The sequence below is a fragment of the Carcharodon carcharias genome, chromosome 16 (genome assembly GCF_017639515.1).
Source record: "Carcharodon carcharias isolate sCarCar2 chromosome 16, sCarCar2.pri, whole genome shotgun sequence".
In the NCBI taxonomy this organism is placed as follows: domain Eukaryota; kingdom Metazoa; phylum Chordata; class Chondrichthyes; order Lamniformes; family Lamnidae; genus Carcharodon; species Carcharodon carcharias.
Genome location: NC_054482.1, coordinates 26,649,311 through 26,667,057, shown reverse-complemented (window position 1 = coordinate 26,667,057; position 17,747 = coordinate 26,649,311).

Below are 17,747 nucleotides of genomic sequence, written 5' to 3'. Positions count from 1 at the left end.
ATGGTGAGAATGAGGGACAAGACTGTCACCCAGCACCATGAGAATCAGGGACAACACTGTCAGACAGCACAATGTGAATCAAGGACAACACCATCATACAACACCAAACGAATCAGGGACAACATCATCATCCAGAACCAAAAGAATCAGTGACAACACTGTCACACAGCACCATGAGAATCAGGGACAACACGGTCAGACAGCACCATGTGAATCAAGGACAACACCATCACACAGCACCAAAAGAATCAGGGACAACACTGTCACACAATACCATGGGAATTAGGGACAACTACGTCATACAGCACAATGAGAATCAGGGACAACACTGTCATACAGCACCATGAGAATCAGAGACTACACTGTCACACAGCACCATGAGAATCAGGGACAACACTGTCACACAGCACCATGAGAATCAGGGACTACACTGTCACACAGCACCATGAGAATCAGGGACAACACTGTCATACAGCACCAATCAGAAACGAGGACAAAACTGTCATACAGTACCATGAGAACTGGGGGCAACACAGTCATACAGCACCATGAGAATCAGAGACAACACTGTCACACAGCACCATGAGAATCAGAGGCAACACTGTCACACAGCACCATGAGAATCAGGGACAATACTGTCATACAGCACCATGAGAATCAGGGAAAATAGTGTCATAAAGCATCATGAGCATCCAGGACAATAACGTCATACAGCAAAATGAGAATGAGGTACCACACATTATTACGGCACCATGTGAATCAGGGACAACACTGTCATACAAAACCACGAGAATCAAGGACAACAGTGTCATACAGCACCATAAAAATCAGGGACAACAGTTTCACACAGCATGGTGAGAATCAGGGACAACAATTACACACAGCATGGTGAGAATGAGGGACAAGACTGTCACCCAGCACCATGAGAATCAGGGACAACACTGTCAGACAGCACAATGTGAATCAAGGACAACACCATCATACAGCACCAAAAGATTCAGGGACAACACTGTCATACAACACCATGGGAATTAGGGACAACACCATCATACAGCACCATAGGAATCGATGACACAACTGTCAAACAGAACCATGAGAATTGGGGGCAACACAGTCATACAGCACCATGAGAATCAGGGACAACACTGTCATACAGCACCATGAGAATCAGAGACAACACTGTCACACAGCACGATGAGAATCGGGGACATTACTGTCATACAACACCATGAGAATCAGGGATGACACTGTCATAGAGCATCATGAGAATCAGGAAAAAGACTGTCGTACAGCACCAAAAGAATCATTGTCAGCAACATCATACAGCACCATTAGATTCAGGGACAACACTGTCATACAGCACCATGAGAATCAAGGACAATACTGTCACACAGCATGGTGAGAATCAGGCATAAAACCGTCATACAGAACTATGAGAAACAGGGAAAACAGTGTCACACAGCATTTTGAGCAACAGGGTCAACACCATCATTCAGCAAGATGTGAATCAGGGACAATGATATCAGTCAGCATGATGTGAATAAGGGACATTACTGTCATACAGCACCATAAGAATCGGTGACAACACTGTCACACAGCACCATGAGAATCAGGGACAACACTGTCATACAGCACCATGAGAATCAGGGACAACACTGTCACACAGCACCATGAGAATCAGGGACAACAACGTCATACAGCACCATGAGAATCAGAGACAACACTATCACACAGCACCATGAGAATCAGGGACAACACTGTCATAAAGCATCAGGAGACTCAGGGTCAACACAGTCATACAGCACCATCAGAAACGAGGACAAAACTGTCATACAGCACCATGAGAATTGGGGGCAACACCGTCATACAGCACCATGAGAATCAGAGACAACACTGTCACACAGCACCATAGGAATCAGGGACAACGCAATCATACAGCACCATGAGAAACAGGGACAACACTGTCATACAGCACCATGAGAATCAGGGAGAACACTCTCACACAGCAACATGAGAATCAGTGATAACACTGTCACACAGCATGATGAGAATCAGTGACAACACTGTCACACAGCACCATGAGAATCAGGGACAACACTGTCATACAGCAGCATGAGAATCAGGGACAACACTGTCATACAGCACCATGAGAATCAGGGACAACCGTGCCACACACCATGATGAGTATCATGGGGAACACCAACCTACAGCAACATAAGATTCAGGGACAAACACTGTCATAAAGCACTGTGAGAATCAGGAACAAGACACTCACACAGCATTGTGAGAATCAGTGACAACACTGTCACACAGCACCATGAGAATCAGGGACAACACTGTCAGACAGCACCATGAGAATTAGGGACAACACTGTCATACAGCACCATAGGAATCAAGGACAAGGCAATCATATCGCATCATGAGAATCAGGGACAAAACCATAATACAGCAACATGAGAATCAGAGACAACACTGTCATACAGCACCATGAGAATCAGGGACATTACTGTCATACAACACCATGAGAATCAGGGATGACACTGTCATAGAGCATCATGAGAATCAGGAAAAAGACTGTCATACAGCACCATAAGAATCATTGTCAGCAACATCATACAGCACCATTAGATTCAGGGACAACAGTGTCATACAGCACCATGAGAATCAGAGACAACACTGTCACACAGCATGGTGAGAATCAGGCATAAAATCGTCATACAGAACTATGAGAATCAGGGTAAAGACTGTCACACAGCATGATGAGAAACAGGGCCAACACCATCATACAGCAAGATGCGAATTAGGGACAATGCTGTCAGTCAGCATGATGAGAATAAGGGACATTACTGTCATACAGTACCATGAGAATCAGTGACAACACTGTCACACAGCACCATGAGAATCAGGGACAACACTGTCAGACAGCACCATGAGAATCAGGGACAATACTGTCATACAGCACCATGAGAATCAGTGACAACACTGTCACACAGCACCATGAGAATCAGGGACAACACTGTCATACAGCACCATGAGAATCAGGGACAACACTGTCACACAGCACCATGAGAATCAGGGACAACAACGTCATACAGCACCATCAGAATCAGAGACAACACTGTCACACAGCACCATGAGAATCAGGGACAACACTGTCATAAAGCATCAGGAGACTCAGGGTCAACACAGTCATACAGCACCATCAGAAACGAGGACAAAACTGTCATACAGCACCATGAGAATTGGGGGCAACACCGTCATACAGCACCATGAGAATCAGAGACAACACTGTCACACAGCACCATGTGAATCAGGGACAACAATGACAAACAGCACCATAGGAATCAGGGACAACGCAATCATACAGCACCATGAGAATCAGGGAGAACACTCTCACACAGCAACATGAGAATCAGGGATAACACTGTCACACAGCATGATGAGAATCAGTGACAACACTGTCACACAGCACCATGAGAATCAGGGACAACACTGTCATACATCACCATGAGAATCAGGGACAACCGTGCCACACACCATGATGAGTATCATGGGGAACACCAACCTACAGCAACATAAGATTCAGGGACAAACACTGTCATAAAGCACTGTGAGAACCAGGAACAAGACACTCACACAGCATTGTGAGAATCAGTGACAACACTGTCACACAGCACCATGAGAATCAGGGACACCACTGTCAGACAGCACCATGAGAATTAGGGACAACACTGTCATACAGCACCATAGGAATCAAGGACAAGGCAATCATATCGCATCATGAGAATCAGGGACAAAACCATAATACAGCAACATGAGAATCAGAGACAACACTGTCATACAGCACCATGAGAATCAGAGTCAACACTGTCACACAACACGATGAGAATCAGGGACATTACTGTCATACAACACCATGAGAATCAGGGATGACACTGTCATAGAGCATCATGAGAATCAGGAAAAAGACTGTCATACAGCACCATAAGAATCATTGTCAGCAACATCATACAGCACCATTAGATTCAGGGACAACAGTGTCATACAGCACCATGAGAATCAGAGACAACACTGTCACACAGCATGGTGAGAATCAGGCATAAAATCGTCATACAGAACTATGAGAATCAGGGAAAACACTGTCACACAGCATGATGAGCAACAAGGACAACACCATCATACAGCAAGATGTGAATTAGGGACAATGCTGTCAGTCAGCATGATGAGAATAAGGGACATTACTGTCATACAGTACCATGAGAATCAGTGACAACACTGTCACACAGCACCATGAGAATCAGGGACAACACTGTCAGACAGCACCATGAGAATCAGGGACAATACTGTCATACAGCACCATGAGAATCAGTGACAACACTGTCACACAGCACCATGAGAATCAGGGACAACACTGTCATACAGCAGCATGAGAATCAGGGACAACACTGTCATACAGCATCATGAGAAGCAGGGACAACCGTGCCACACACCATGATGAGTATCATGGGGAACACCAACCTACAGCAACATAAGATTCAGGGACAAACACTGTCATAAAGCACTGTGAGAATCAGGAACAAGACACTCACACAGCATTGTGAGAATCAGGGAGAACACGGTCATACAGCAGCATAACAATCAGGGACAACACTGTCACACAGCACCATGTGAATCCTGGAACAACACTGTCACACAGCACCATGTGAATCCAGGAACAACACTGTCACAAAGCACCATGTGAATCCTGGAACAACACTGTCACACAGCACGATGAGAATGAGGGCCAAAACTGTCATTCAGCACCATGGGAATCATGGACAACACTGTCACACAGCACCATGAGAATCAGGGAGCTCACGGTCAAACAGCACCATAATAATCAGGGACAACACTGTCACAAAGTACCATGAGAATCAGGGACAACACTGTCAGACAGCACCATGTGAATCAGTGACAACACCATCATACTGCACCAAAAGAATCAGGGACAAGACTGTCACCCAGCACCATGAGAATCAGGGACAACACTGTCAGACAGCACAATGCGAATCAACGAGAACTCAGTCATACAGCATCAAAAGAATCAGGGACAACACTGTCGCACAGTATGATGAGAATCAGGGACAACAATGTCACAAAGCACAATGGCAATCACGCACAACACCATCTTACCGCAACATGGGAATCCGGGAAAACACTGTCATACAGCACCATGAGAATCAGGGACAACACTGTCACCCAGCTCAATGAGAATTAGGCACAACAATGTCATTCAGCACCATGAGAATCAGGGAAAACATGGTCACACAGCACCATGAAAATCAGGGACAAGACTGTCACACAGCACCATGAGAATCAGAGACAACACTGTCACACAGCATGGTGAGAATCAGGGACAACACCGTCATACAGCACCAATCAGAAACGAGGACAAAACTATCATACATCACCATGAGAACTGGGGGCAACACAGTCATGCAGCACCATGAGAATCAGGGAAAACACTGTCACACAGCACCATGAGAATCAGGGATAACACTGTCAAAAAGCATAATGAGAATCAGGGACAACATTGTCATACAGCACCATGAGAATCAGAGACAACACTGACACACAGCACCATGAGAATCAGGGACAATACTGTCATACAGCACCATGAGAATCAGGGACAATAGTGTCATAAAGCATCATGAGCATCAGGGACAATAACGTCATACAGCAAAATGAGAATGAGGTGCCACACTGTTTAACGGCACCATGTGAATCAGGGACAACACTGTCATACAACTCCATGAGAATTAGGGACGACAGTGTCAGACAGCACCATAAGAATCAGGGACAACAATTTCACACAGCATGGAGAGAATGAGGACAACAGTTATACACAGCATGGTGAGAATGAGGGACAAGACTGTCACCCAGCACCATGAGAATCAGGGACAACACTGTCAGACAGCACAATGTGAATCAAGGACAACACCATCATACAACACCAAACGAATCAGGGACAAAATCATCATCCAGCACCAAAAGAATCAGGGACAACTACGTCATACAGCACCATGAGAATCAGGGACAACACTGTTAGACAGCACCATGTGAATCAAGGACAACACCATCATACAGCACCAAAAGAATCAGGGACAACACTGTCACACAGCACCATGAGAATCAGGAACAACACTGTCATACAGCACCAATCAGAAACGAGGACAAAACTGTCATACAGTACCATGAGAACTGGGGGCAACACAGTCATACAGCACCATGAGAATCAGAGACAACACTGTCACACAGCACCATGAGAATCAGAGACAACACTGTCACACAGCCCCATGAGAATCAGGGACAATACTGTCATACAGCACCATGAGAATCAGGGAAAATAGTGTCATAAAGCATTATGAGCATCCGGGACAATAACGTCATACAGCAAAATGAGAATGAGGTACCACACATTCTTACAGCACCATGTGAATCAGGGACAACACTGCCATACAACACCACGAGAATCAAGGACAACAGTGTCATACAGCACCATAAAAATCAGGGACAACAGTTTCACACAGCATGGTGAGAATCAGGGACAACAATTACACACAGCATGGTGAGAATGAGGGACAAGACTGTCACCTAGCACCATGAGAATCAGGGACAACACTGTCAGACAGCACAATGTGAATCAAGGACAACACCATCATACAGCACCAAAAGATTCAGGGACAACACTGTCATACAACACCATGGGAATTAGGGACAACACCATCATACAGCACCATAAGAATCGATGACACAACTGTCAAACAGAACCATGAGAATTGGGGGCAACACAGTCATACAGCACCATGAGAATCAGGGACAACACTGTCATACAGCACCATGAGAATCAGAGACAACACTGTCACACAACACGATGAGAATCGGGGACATTAATGTCATACAACACCATGAGAATCAGGGATGACACTGTCATAGAGCATCATGAGAATCAGGAAAAAGACTGTCGTACAGCACCAAAAGAATCATTGTCAGCAACATCATACAGCACCATTAGATTCAGGGACAACACTGTCATACAGCACCATGAGAATCAGAGACAACACTGTCACACAGCATGGTGAGAATCAGGCATAAAACCGTCATACAGAACTATGAGAATCAGGGAAAACACTGTCACACAGCATGATGAGCAACAGGGTCAACACCATCATTCAGCAAGATGTGAATCAGGGACAATGCTATCAGTCAGCATGATGAGAATAAGGGACATTACTGTCATAGAGCACCATAAGAATCGGTGACAACACTGTCACACAGCACCATGAGAATCAGGGACAACACTGTCATATAGCACCATGAGAATCAGGGACAACACTGTCACACAGCACCATGAGAATCAGGGACAACAACGTCATACAGCACCATGAGAATCAGAGACAACACTGTCACACAGCACCATGAGAATCAGGGACAACACTGTCATAAAGCATCAGGAGACTCAGGGTCAACACAGTCATACAGCACCATCAGAAACGAGGACAAAACTGTCATACAGCACCATGAGAATTGGGGGCAACACCGTCATACAGCACCATGAGACTCCGGGAGAACACTGTCATACAGCATGATAAGAATCAGGGACAACACTGTCACACAGCTCCATGAGAATCAGGGACAACACTGTCCGAAGGCACCAAGAGAATCAGGGACAACAGTGTCATAACGCATCATGAGCATGGGGGACAACACCGTCACACAGCAAGATAAGAATCAGGGACAACATCGTCATACTGCACCATGAGAATGAGGTACCACACTGTCATACAGCAACATGAGAATCAGGGAAAACATGGTCACACAGCACCATGAGAATCAGGGACAAGACTGTCATAAAGCATCAGGAGAATCAGGGACAACACTGTCATACAGCACCATGAGAATTGGGGGCAACACAGTCATACAGCACCATGAGAATCAGGGAGAACAGTCTCACACAGCACCATTTGAATCAGGGACAACAATGACAAACAGGACCATAGGAATCAGGGAGAACACTCTCACACAGCAACATGAGAATCAGGGACAACACTGTCATACAGCACCATGAGAATCAGGGACAACACTGTCACACAGCACCATGAGAATCAGGGAGAACACTCTCACACAGCAACATGAGAATCAGGGACAACACTGTCATACAGCACCATGAGAATCAGGGAGAACACTCTCACACAGCAACATGAGAATCAGGGACAACACTGTCATACAGCACCATGAGAATCAGGGATAAAGCAATCATACAGCACCATGAGAATCAGGGACAACACTGAATAAAGCATCAAGAGAATCAGGGACAACACTGTCATACATCACCATAGGTATCAGGGACGAAGCAATCATACGGCAACATGAGAATGAGGGAGAACACTGTCATACAGCACCATGAGAATCAGGGACAATACTGTCATAAAGCATCAAGAGAATCAGGGACAACACTGTCATACAACACCATGGGAATCAGGGACAACACCGTCATACAGCATCATGAGAATCAGGGAGAACACTGTCATACAGCAAGATAAGAGTCAGGGACAACACCGTCAAGCTGCTCCATGAGAATGAGGTACCACATGGTCTTGCAGCACCATGTGAATCAGCGACAACACTGCCATACTGCACCATAAGAATCAGGGACAACACTGTCATACAGCATGGTGAGAATGAGGGACAACACCGTCATACAACACCATGAAATTAGGGATAAGACAGTCACCCAGCACCATGAGAATCAGGGAGAACACTGTCATACAGCAAGATAAGAGTCAGGGACAACACCGTCAAGCTGCTCCATGAGAATGAGGTACCACATGGTCTTGCAGCACCATGTGAATCAGCGACAACACTGCCATACTGCACCATAAGAATCAGGGACAACACTGTCATACAGCATGGTGAGAATGAGGGACAACACCGTCATACAACACCATGAAATTAGGGACAAGACAGTCACCCAGCACCATGAGAATCAGGGACAACACTGTCAGACAGCACAATGTGAATCAAGGACAACATCATCATACAGCACGAAGAGAATCAGCAACAACACTGTCGCACAATATGATGAGAATCAGTGACAACACTGTCACAAAGCACAATGACAATCACGCACAACATCTTACAGCATCATGAGAATCAGGGACAACACCAACATATAGCACCATGAGAATCAGGGACAACACCATCATATCGCACCAAGAGAACAGGGACAACACTGTCATGCAGCACCATGAAAATGAGGGAAAACACTGTCATACACCACCATGAGAATCATTGACAACACTGGAACACTATATGATGAGAATGAGTGACAACACCGTCAAAAGACACCATGAGAATCAGGGACAGCAACGTCAGCCAGCATGATGTAAATCAGTGATAACACTGTCATACAGCACCATGTTAATCAGGGACAACACTGTCATACAGCATCATGAGACTCAGGGACAACACTGCCACACAGCACCATGAGACTCAGGGACAACACTGTCACAGAGCACAATGAAAATCAGGGACAACACTGTCATACAGCAAGACGACAATCAGTAAAAGCACTGTCACACAGCGCCATGACAATCAGGCACAACACCGTCATACAGCATCATGAGAATCGGGAACAACACTGTCATACAGCACCATGAGAATCAGGGACAACACTGTTAGACAGCACCATGAGAATCAGGGACAACACTGTCATACAGCACTATGAGAATCAGGGACAACATTGTGACACAGTACCATGAGAATCATGGACAACACTGTCATAAAACATCAAGAGCATCAGGGACAACCCTGTCATACAGCACCACGAGAATTGGGGGCAACACAGTCAGACAGCACCATGAGAATCAGGGACAACATTGTCATACAGCACCATGAGAATCAGGGACAACACTGTCACACAGTACCATGAGAATCAGGGACAACACTGTCATGCAGCACCATGAGAATCAGGGACAACACCGTCACTAATCACCATGAGAATCAGGAACAACACTGTCACATAGTATGATGCGAATCAGGAATATCACTGTTATACAGTACCATGAGAATCAGGGACAACACGGTCATACAGCACCATGAGAATCAGGGACAAACTGTCATAAAGCATCATGAGCATCCGGGACAACACCGTCATACAGCAAGATAAGAATCAGGGACAACACCGTCGTACTGCAGCATGAGAATGAGGTACAGCACTGTCATACAGAACCATGGGAATCAGTGACAACACCGTCATACAGCACCATCAGAAACAAGGACAAAACTGTCATACAGCACCATGAGAATTGGGGGCAACACAGTCATACAGCACCATGTAAATCAGGGACAACAATGACAAACAGCACCATAGGAATCAGGGAGAATACTCTCACCCAGAAACATGAGAATCAGGGACAACACTGTCACACAGCACCATGAGGATCAGGGACAACACAGTCATACAGCACCATGGGAATCAGTGACAACACCATCATACAGCACCATCAGAAATGAGGACAAAACTGTCATACAGCAACATGAGAATTGGGGGCAACACAGTCATACAGCACCATGAGAATCAGGGAGAACAGTCTCACACAGCACAATGAGAATCAGGGACAACACTGTCACACAGCACCATGAGAATCAGGGACAACACTGTCACACAGCACCATGACAATCAGGGACAACACTGTCATACAGCACCATGAGAATCAGGGAGAACACTGTCACACAAAACCATGTGAACCAGGGACAACACTGTCACACAGCACCATGAGAATCAGGGACATCACTGTTACACAGCACCATGAGAATCAGGGACAACACTGTCATACAGCACCATGAGAATCAGGAATAACACTGTCATACAGCACCATGTGAATCAGGGACAACACTGTCTCACAGAATGATGAGAATCAGGGATAAAACTGTCAAACAGCAAGGTAAGAGTCAGGGACAACACCGTCAAGCTGCTCCATGAGAATGAGGTACCACGTGGTCTTACAGCACCATGAGAATCAGCGACAACACCGTCATACTGCACCATGAGAATCATTGACAACACTGTCACACTGTATGATGAGAATGAGTGACAACACCATCAAAAGACACCATGAGAATCAGGGACAGCAATGTCAGACAGCATGATGTAAATCAGTGATAACACGGTCATACAGCACCATGTTAATCAGGGACAACACTGTCAAACAGCATCATGAGACTCAGGGACAACACTGTCACAAAGCACAATGTAAATCAGGGACAACACTGTCATACAGCACCATGACAATGAGAGACCACACTGTCATACAGCACCATGTGAATCAGGGACAACACTGTCTCACAGAATGATGAGAATCAGGGATAACACTGTCATACAGGACCACGAGAATCAGGGACAACACTGTTAGACAGCACCATGAGAATCAGGGACAACATTGTCACACAGCACCATGTGAATCAGTGACAACACCATCAGAACTGAGGACAAAACTGTCATACAGCACCTTGAGAATTGGGGGCAACACTGTCATACAGCACCATGAGAATCAGGGTGAACAGTATGACACAGCACCATGAGAATCAGGGACAACACTGTCATACAATACCATGGGAATCAGGGACAACACTGCCATACAGCACCATGATAATCAGGGACAACACCGTCATACAGCACCATCAGAAACGGGGACAAAACTGTCATGCAGCACCATGAGAATCAGGGAGAACACTGTCATTCAGCAAGATAAGAGTCAGGGACAACACCGTCAAGCTGCTCCATGAGAATGAGGTACCACATGGTCTTACAGCACCATGTGAATCAGCGACAACACCGTCATACTGCACCATGAGAATCATTGACAACACTGTCACACTGTATGATGAGAATGAGCGACAACACCGTCAAAAGACACCATGAGAATCAGGGACAGCAATGTCAGACAGCATGATGTAAATCAGTGATAACACGGTCATACAGCACCATGTTTATCAGGGACAACACTGTCATCCAGCATCATGAGACTCAAGGACAAAACTGTCACAAAGCACAATGAAAATCAGGGACAACACTGTCATACAGCACCATGACTATGAGAGACCACACTGTCATACAGCACCATGTGAATCAGGGACAACACTGTCTCACAGAATGACGAGAATCAGGGATAACACTGTCATACAGGACCACGAGAATCAGGGACAACACTGTTAGACAGCACCATGAGAATCAGGGAAAACATTGTCACACAGCACCATGGGAATCAGTGACAACACCATCAGAAATGAGGACAAAACTGTCATACAGCACCTTGAGAATTGGGGGCAACACTGTCATACAGCACCATGAGAATCAGGAAGAACAGTCTCACACAGCACCATGAGAATCAGGGACAACACTGTCATACAATACCATGGGAATCAGGGACAACACTGCCATACAGCAACATGATAATCAGGGACAACACCGTCATACAGCACCATCAGAAAAGGGGACAAAACTGTCATGCAGCACCATGAGAATCACAGACAAGACTGTCATACAGCACCATGAGAATCAGGGAAAACAACGTCATACAGCACCATCAGAAACGAGCACAAAACTGTCATACAGCACCATGAGAATCACAGACAAGACTGTCACACAGCACCATGAGAATCAGGGACAACAACGTCATACAGCAAGATAAGAATCAGGGACAACATAGTCATACTGCACCATGAGAATGAGGTACCACATGGTCTTATAGCACCATGTGAATCAGGGACAACACTGCCATACAGCAGCATAAGAATCAGGGACAACACTGTCCTACAGCACCATGAGAATCAGGGACAAGAGTGTCAACCAGCACCATGACAATTAGGGACAACACTGTCACACAGCAACATCAGAATCATGGACAACACGGTCAGACAGCACAATGTGAATCAAGGACAACAACATCATACAGCACCAAAAGAATCAGGGACAACACTGTCACACAGCACCATGAGAATCAGGGACAACACTGTCAGATAGCACAATGTGAATCAACAACAACACAGTCATACAGCACTAAGAGAATCAGCAACAACACAGTCATACAGCAGTAAGAGAATCAGCAAGAATACTGTCACACAGTATGATGAGAATCAGGGACAACACAGTCACAAAGCACAATGGGAATCACGCACCACACCATCTTACAGGACCATGAGAATCATCGACAACACTATCATACAGCACCTTGAGAATCAGGGAGAACACTTTCACACAGCACCATGTGAATCAGGGACAAAACTGTCTTACAGAACCATGAGAATCAGCGACAACATTATCAAACAGCACCTTGAGAATCAGGAACAATAATGTCACACAGCATGAGAATCTGCAGCAACAATGTCAAACAGCACAACGAGAATCAAGGACAACAGCATCATACAGCAAGATGAGAATCAGAGAAAATGCTGTCACACAGCACCATGGGAATCAGTGACAACACTGTCATACAGCACCATGTGAATCAGGGACAACACCATCATACAGCACCATGAGAATCAGGGACAACACTGTCATACAGCACCAATCAGAAACGAGGACAAAACTGTCATACAGCACCATGAGAATTGGGGGCAACACTGTTACACAGCACCATGTGAATCAGGGACAACACCATCATACAGCACCATGAGAATCAGGGACAACACTGTCATACAGCACCAATCAGAAACGAGGACAAAACTGTCATGCAGCACCATGAGAACTGGGGGCAACACAGTCATACAGCACCATGAGAATCAGAGACAACACTGTCACACAGCACCATGAGAATCAGAGACAACACTGTCATACAGCACCAGTAGAATCAGAGACAACACTGTCACACAGCACCATGAGAATCAGGGACAATAATGTCATACAGCAAAATGAGAATGAGGTACCACACATTCTTACGGCACCATGTGAATCAGGGACAACACTGTCATACAACACCACGAGAATCAAGGACAACAGTGTCATACAGCACCATAAAAATCAGGGACAACAGTTTCACACAGCATGGTGAGAATCAGGGACAACAATTACACACAGCATGGTGAGAATGAGGGACAAGACTGTCACCCAGCACCATGAGAATCAGGGACAACACTGTCAGACAGCACAATGTGAATCAAGGACAACACCATCATACAGCACCAAAAGATTCAGGGACAACACCATCATACAGCACCAAAAGAATCAGGGACAACACTGTCACACAGCACCATGAGAATCAGGGACAACTCTGTCAGACAGCATCTTGTGAATCAAGGACAACACCATCATACAGCACCAAAAGAATCAGGGACAATACTGTCATACAACACCATGGGAATTAGGGACAACACCATCATACAGCACCATAAGAATCGATGACACAACTGTCAAACAGAACCATGAGAATTGGGGGCAACACAGTCATACAGCACCATGAGAATCAGGGACAACACTGTCATACAGCAACATGAGAATCAGAGACAACACTGTCATACAGCACCATGAGAATCAGAGACAACACTGTCACACAGCACGATGAGAATCGGGGACAATGCTGTCATACAACACCATGAGAATCAGGGATGACACTGTCATAGAGCATCATGAGAATCAGGAAAAAGACTGTCGTACAGCACCAAAAGAATCATTGTCAGCAACATCATACAGCACCATTAGATTCAGGGACAACACTGTCATACAGCACCATGAGAATCAGGGACAATACTGTCACACAGCATGGTGAGAATCAGGCATAAAACCGTCATACAGAACTATGAGAATCAGGGAAAACACTGTCACACAGCATGATGAGCAACAGGGTCAACACCATCATTCAGCAAGATGTGAATCAGGGACAATGCTATCAGTCAGCATGATGAGAATAAGGGACATTACTGTCATAGAGCACCATAAGAATCGGTGACAACACTGTCACACAGCACCATGAGAATCAGGGACAACACTGTCATACAGCACCATGAGAATCAGGGTCAACACTGTCACACAGCACCATGAGAATCAGGGACAACAACGTCATACAGCACGATGAGAATCAGAGACAACACTGTCACACAGCACCATATGAATCAGGGACAACAATGACACACAGCACCATAGGAATCAGGGACAATGCAATCATACAGCACCATGAGAAACAGGGACAACACTGTCATACAGCACCATGAGAATCAGGGAGAACACTCTCACACAGCAACATGAGAATCAGGGATAACACTGTCACACAGCATGATGAGTATCATGGGGAACACCAACCTACAGCAACATAAGATTCAGGGACAAACACTGTCATAAAGCACTGTGAGAATCAGGAACAAGACACTCACACAGCATTGTGAGAATCAGTGACAATACTGTCACACAGCACCATGAGAATCAGGGACAACACTGTAAGACAGCACCATGAGAATCAGGGACAACACTGTCATATAGCACCATAGGAATCAAGGACAAGGCAATCATATCGCATCATGAGAATCAGGGACAAAACCATAATACAGCAACATGAGAATCAGAGACAACACTGTCACACAACACGATGAGTATCAGGGACATTACTGTCATACAACACCATGAGAATCAGGGATGACACTGTCATAGAGCATCATGAGGATCAGGAAAAAGACTGTCATACAGCACCATAAGAACCATTGTCAGCAACATCATACAGCACCATTAGATTCAGGGACAACAGTGTCATACAGCACCATGAGAATCAGAGACAACACTGTCACACAGCATGGTGAGAATCAGGCATAAAATCGTCATACAGAACTATGAGAATCAGGGAAAACACTGTCACACAGCATGATGAGCAACAGGGACAACACCATCATACAGCAAGATGTGAATTAGGGACAATGCTGTCAGTCAGCATGATGAGAATAAGGGACATTACTGTCATACAGCACCATGAGTATCAGTGACAACACAGTCACACAGCACCATGAGAATCAGGGACAACACTGTCATACAGCAGCATGAGAATCAGGGACAATACTGTCATACAGCACCATGAGAATCAGTGACAACACTGTCACACAGCACCATGAGAATCAGGGACAACACTGTCATACAGCAGCATGAGAATCAGGGACAACACTGTCATACAGCACCATGAGAATCAGGGACAACCGTACCACACAGCATGATGAGTATCATGGGGAACACCAACCTACAGCAACATAAGATTCAGGGACAAACACTGTCATAAAGCACTGTGAGAATCAGGAACAAGACACTCACACAGCATTGTGAGAATCAGGGAGAACACGGTCATACAGCAGCATAACAATCAGGGACAACACTGTCACACTGCACCATGTGAATCCTGGAACAACACTGTCACACAGCACCATATGAATCCAGGAACAACACTGTCACAAAGCACCATGTGAATCCTGGAACAAAACTGTCACACAGCACGATGAGATTGAGGGCCAAAACTGTCATTCAGCACCATGGGAATCATGGACAACACTGTCACACAGCACCATGAGAATCAGGGAGCTCACGGTCAAACAGCACCATAACAATCAGGGACAACACTGTCACAAAGTACCATGAGAATCAGGGACAACACTGTCAGACAGCACCATGTGAATCAGTGACAACACCATCATACTGCACCAAAAGAATCAGGGACAAGACTGTCACCCAGCACCATGAGAATCAGGGACAACACTGTCAGACAGCACAATGTGAATCAACGAGAACTCAGTCATACAGCATCAAAAGAATCAGGGACAACACTGTCGCACAATATGATGAGAATCAGGGACAACAATGTCACAAAGCACAATGGCAATCACGCACAACACCATCTTACCGCAACATGGGAATTCGGGAAAACACTGTCATACAGCACCATGAGAATCAGGGACAACACTGTCACCCAGCTCAATGAGAATTAGGCACAACAATGTGATTCAGCACCATGAGAATCAGTGAAAAAATGGTCACACAGCACCATGAGAATCAGGGACAACACTGTCATAAAGCATAATGAGAATCAGGGACAACACTGACATACAGTACCATGAGAATGATATACCACACGGTCTTATAGCACCATGTGAATCAGGGACAACACTGCCATACAGCAGCATAAGAATCAGGGACAACACTGTCCTACAACAACATGAAAATCAGGGATAACAATTTCACACAGCATGGTGAGAATCAGGGACAATAACGTCATACAGCACCATGAGAATGAGGGTTAAGCGTGTCACCCAGCACCATGAGAATCAGGGACAACACTGTCACTCAGCACCATGAGAATCAGGGACAACACTGTCAGACAGCACAATGTGAATCAAGGACAACACCATCATACAGCACCAAAAGAATCAGGGACAACACTGTTACACAGCACCATGAGAATCAACGAGAACACAGTGATACAGCACAAAGAGAATCAGCAACAACAGTGTCGCACAATATGATGAGAATCAGGGACAACACTGTCAAAAAGCACCATGAGAATTGGGGCAACACAGTCATACAGCACCATGGGATTTGGGGGCAACACAGTAATACAGCACCATGAGAATCAGGACAACACTGTCACACAGCACCATGAGAATCAGGGACAACACTGTCATACAACACCATGAGAATAAGGGACAATACTGTCATAAATCATCGTGAGAATCAGGGACAATAA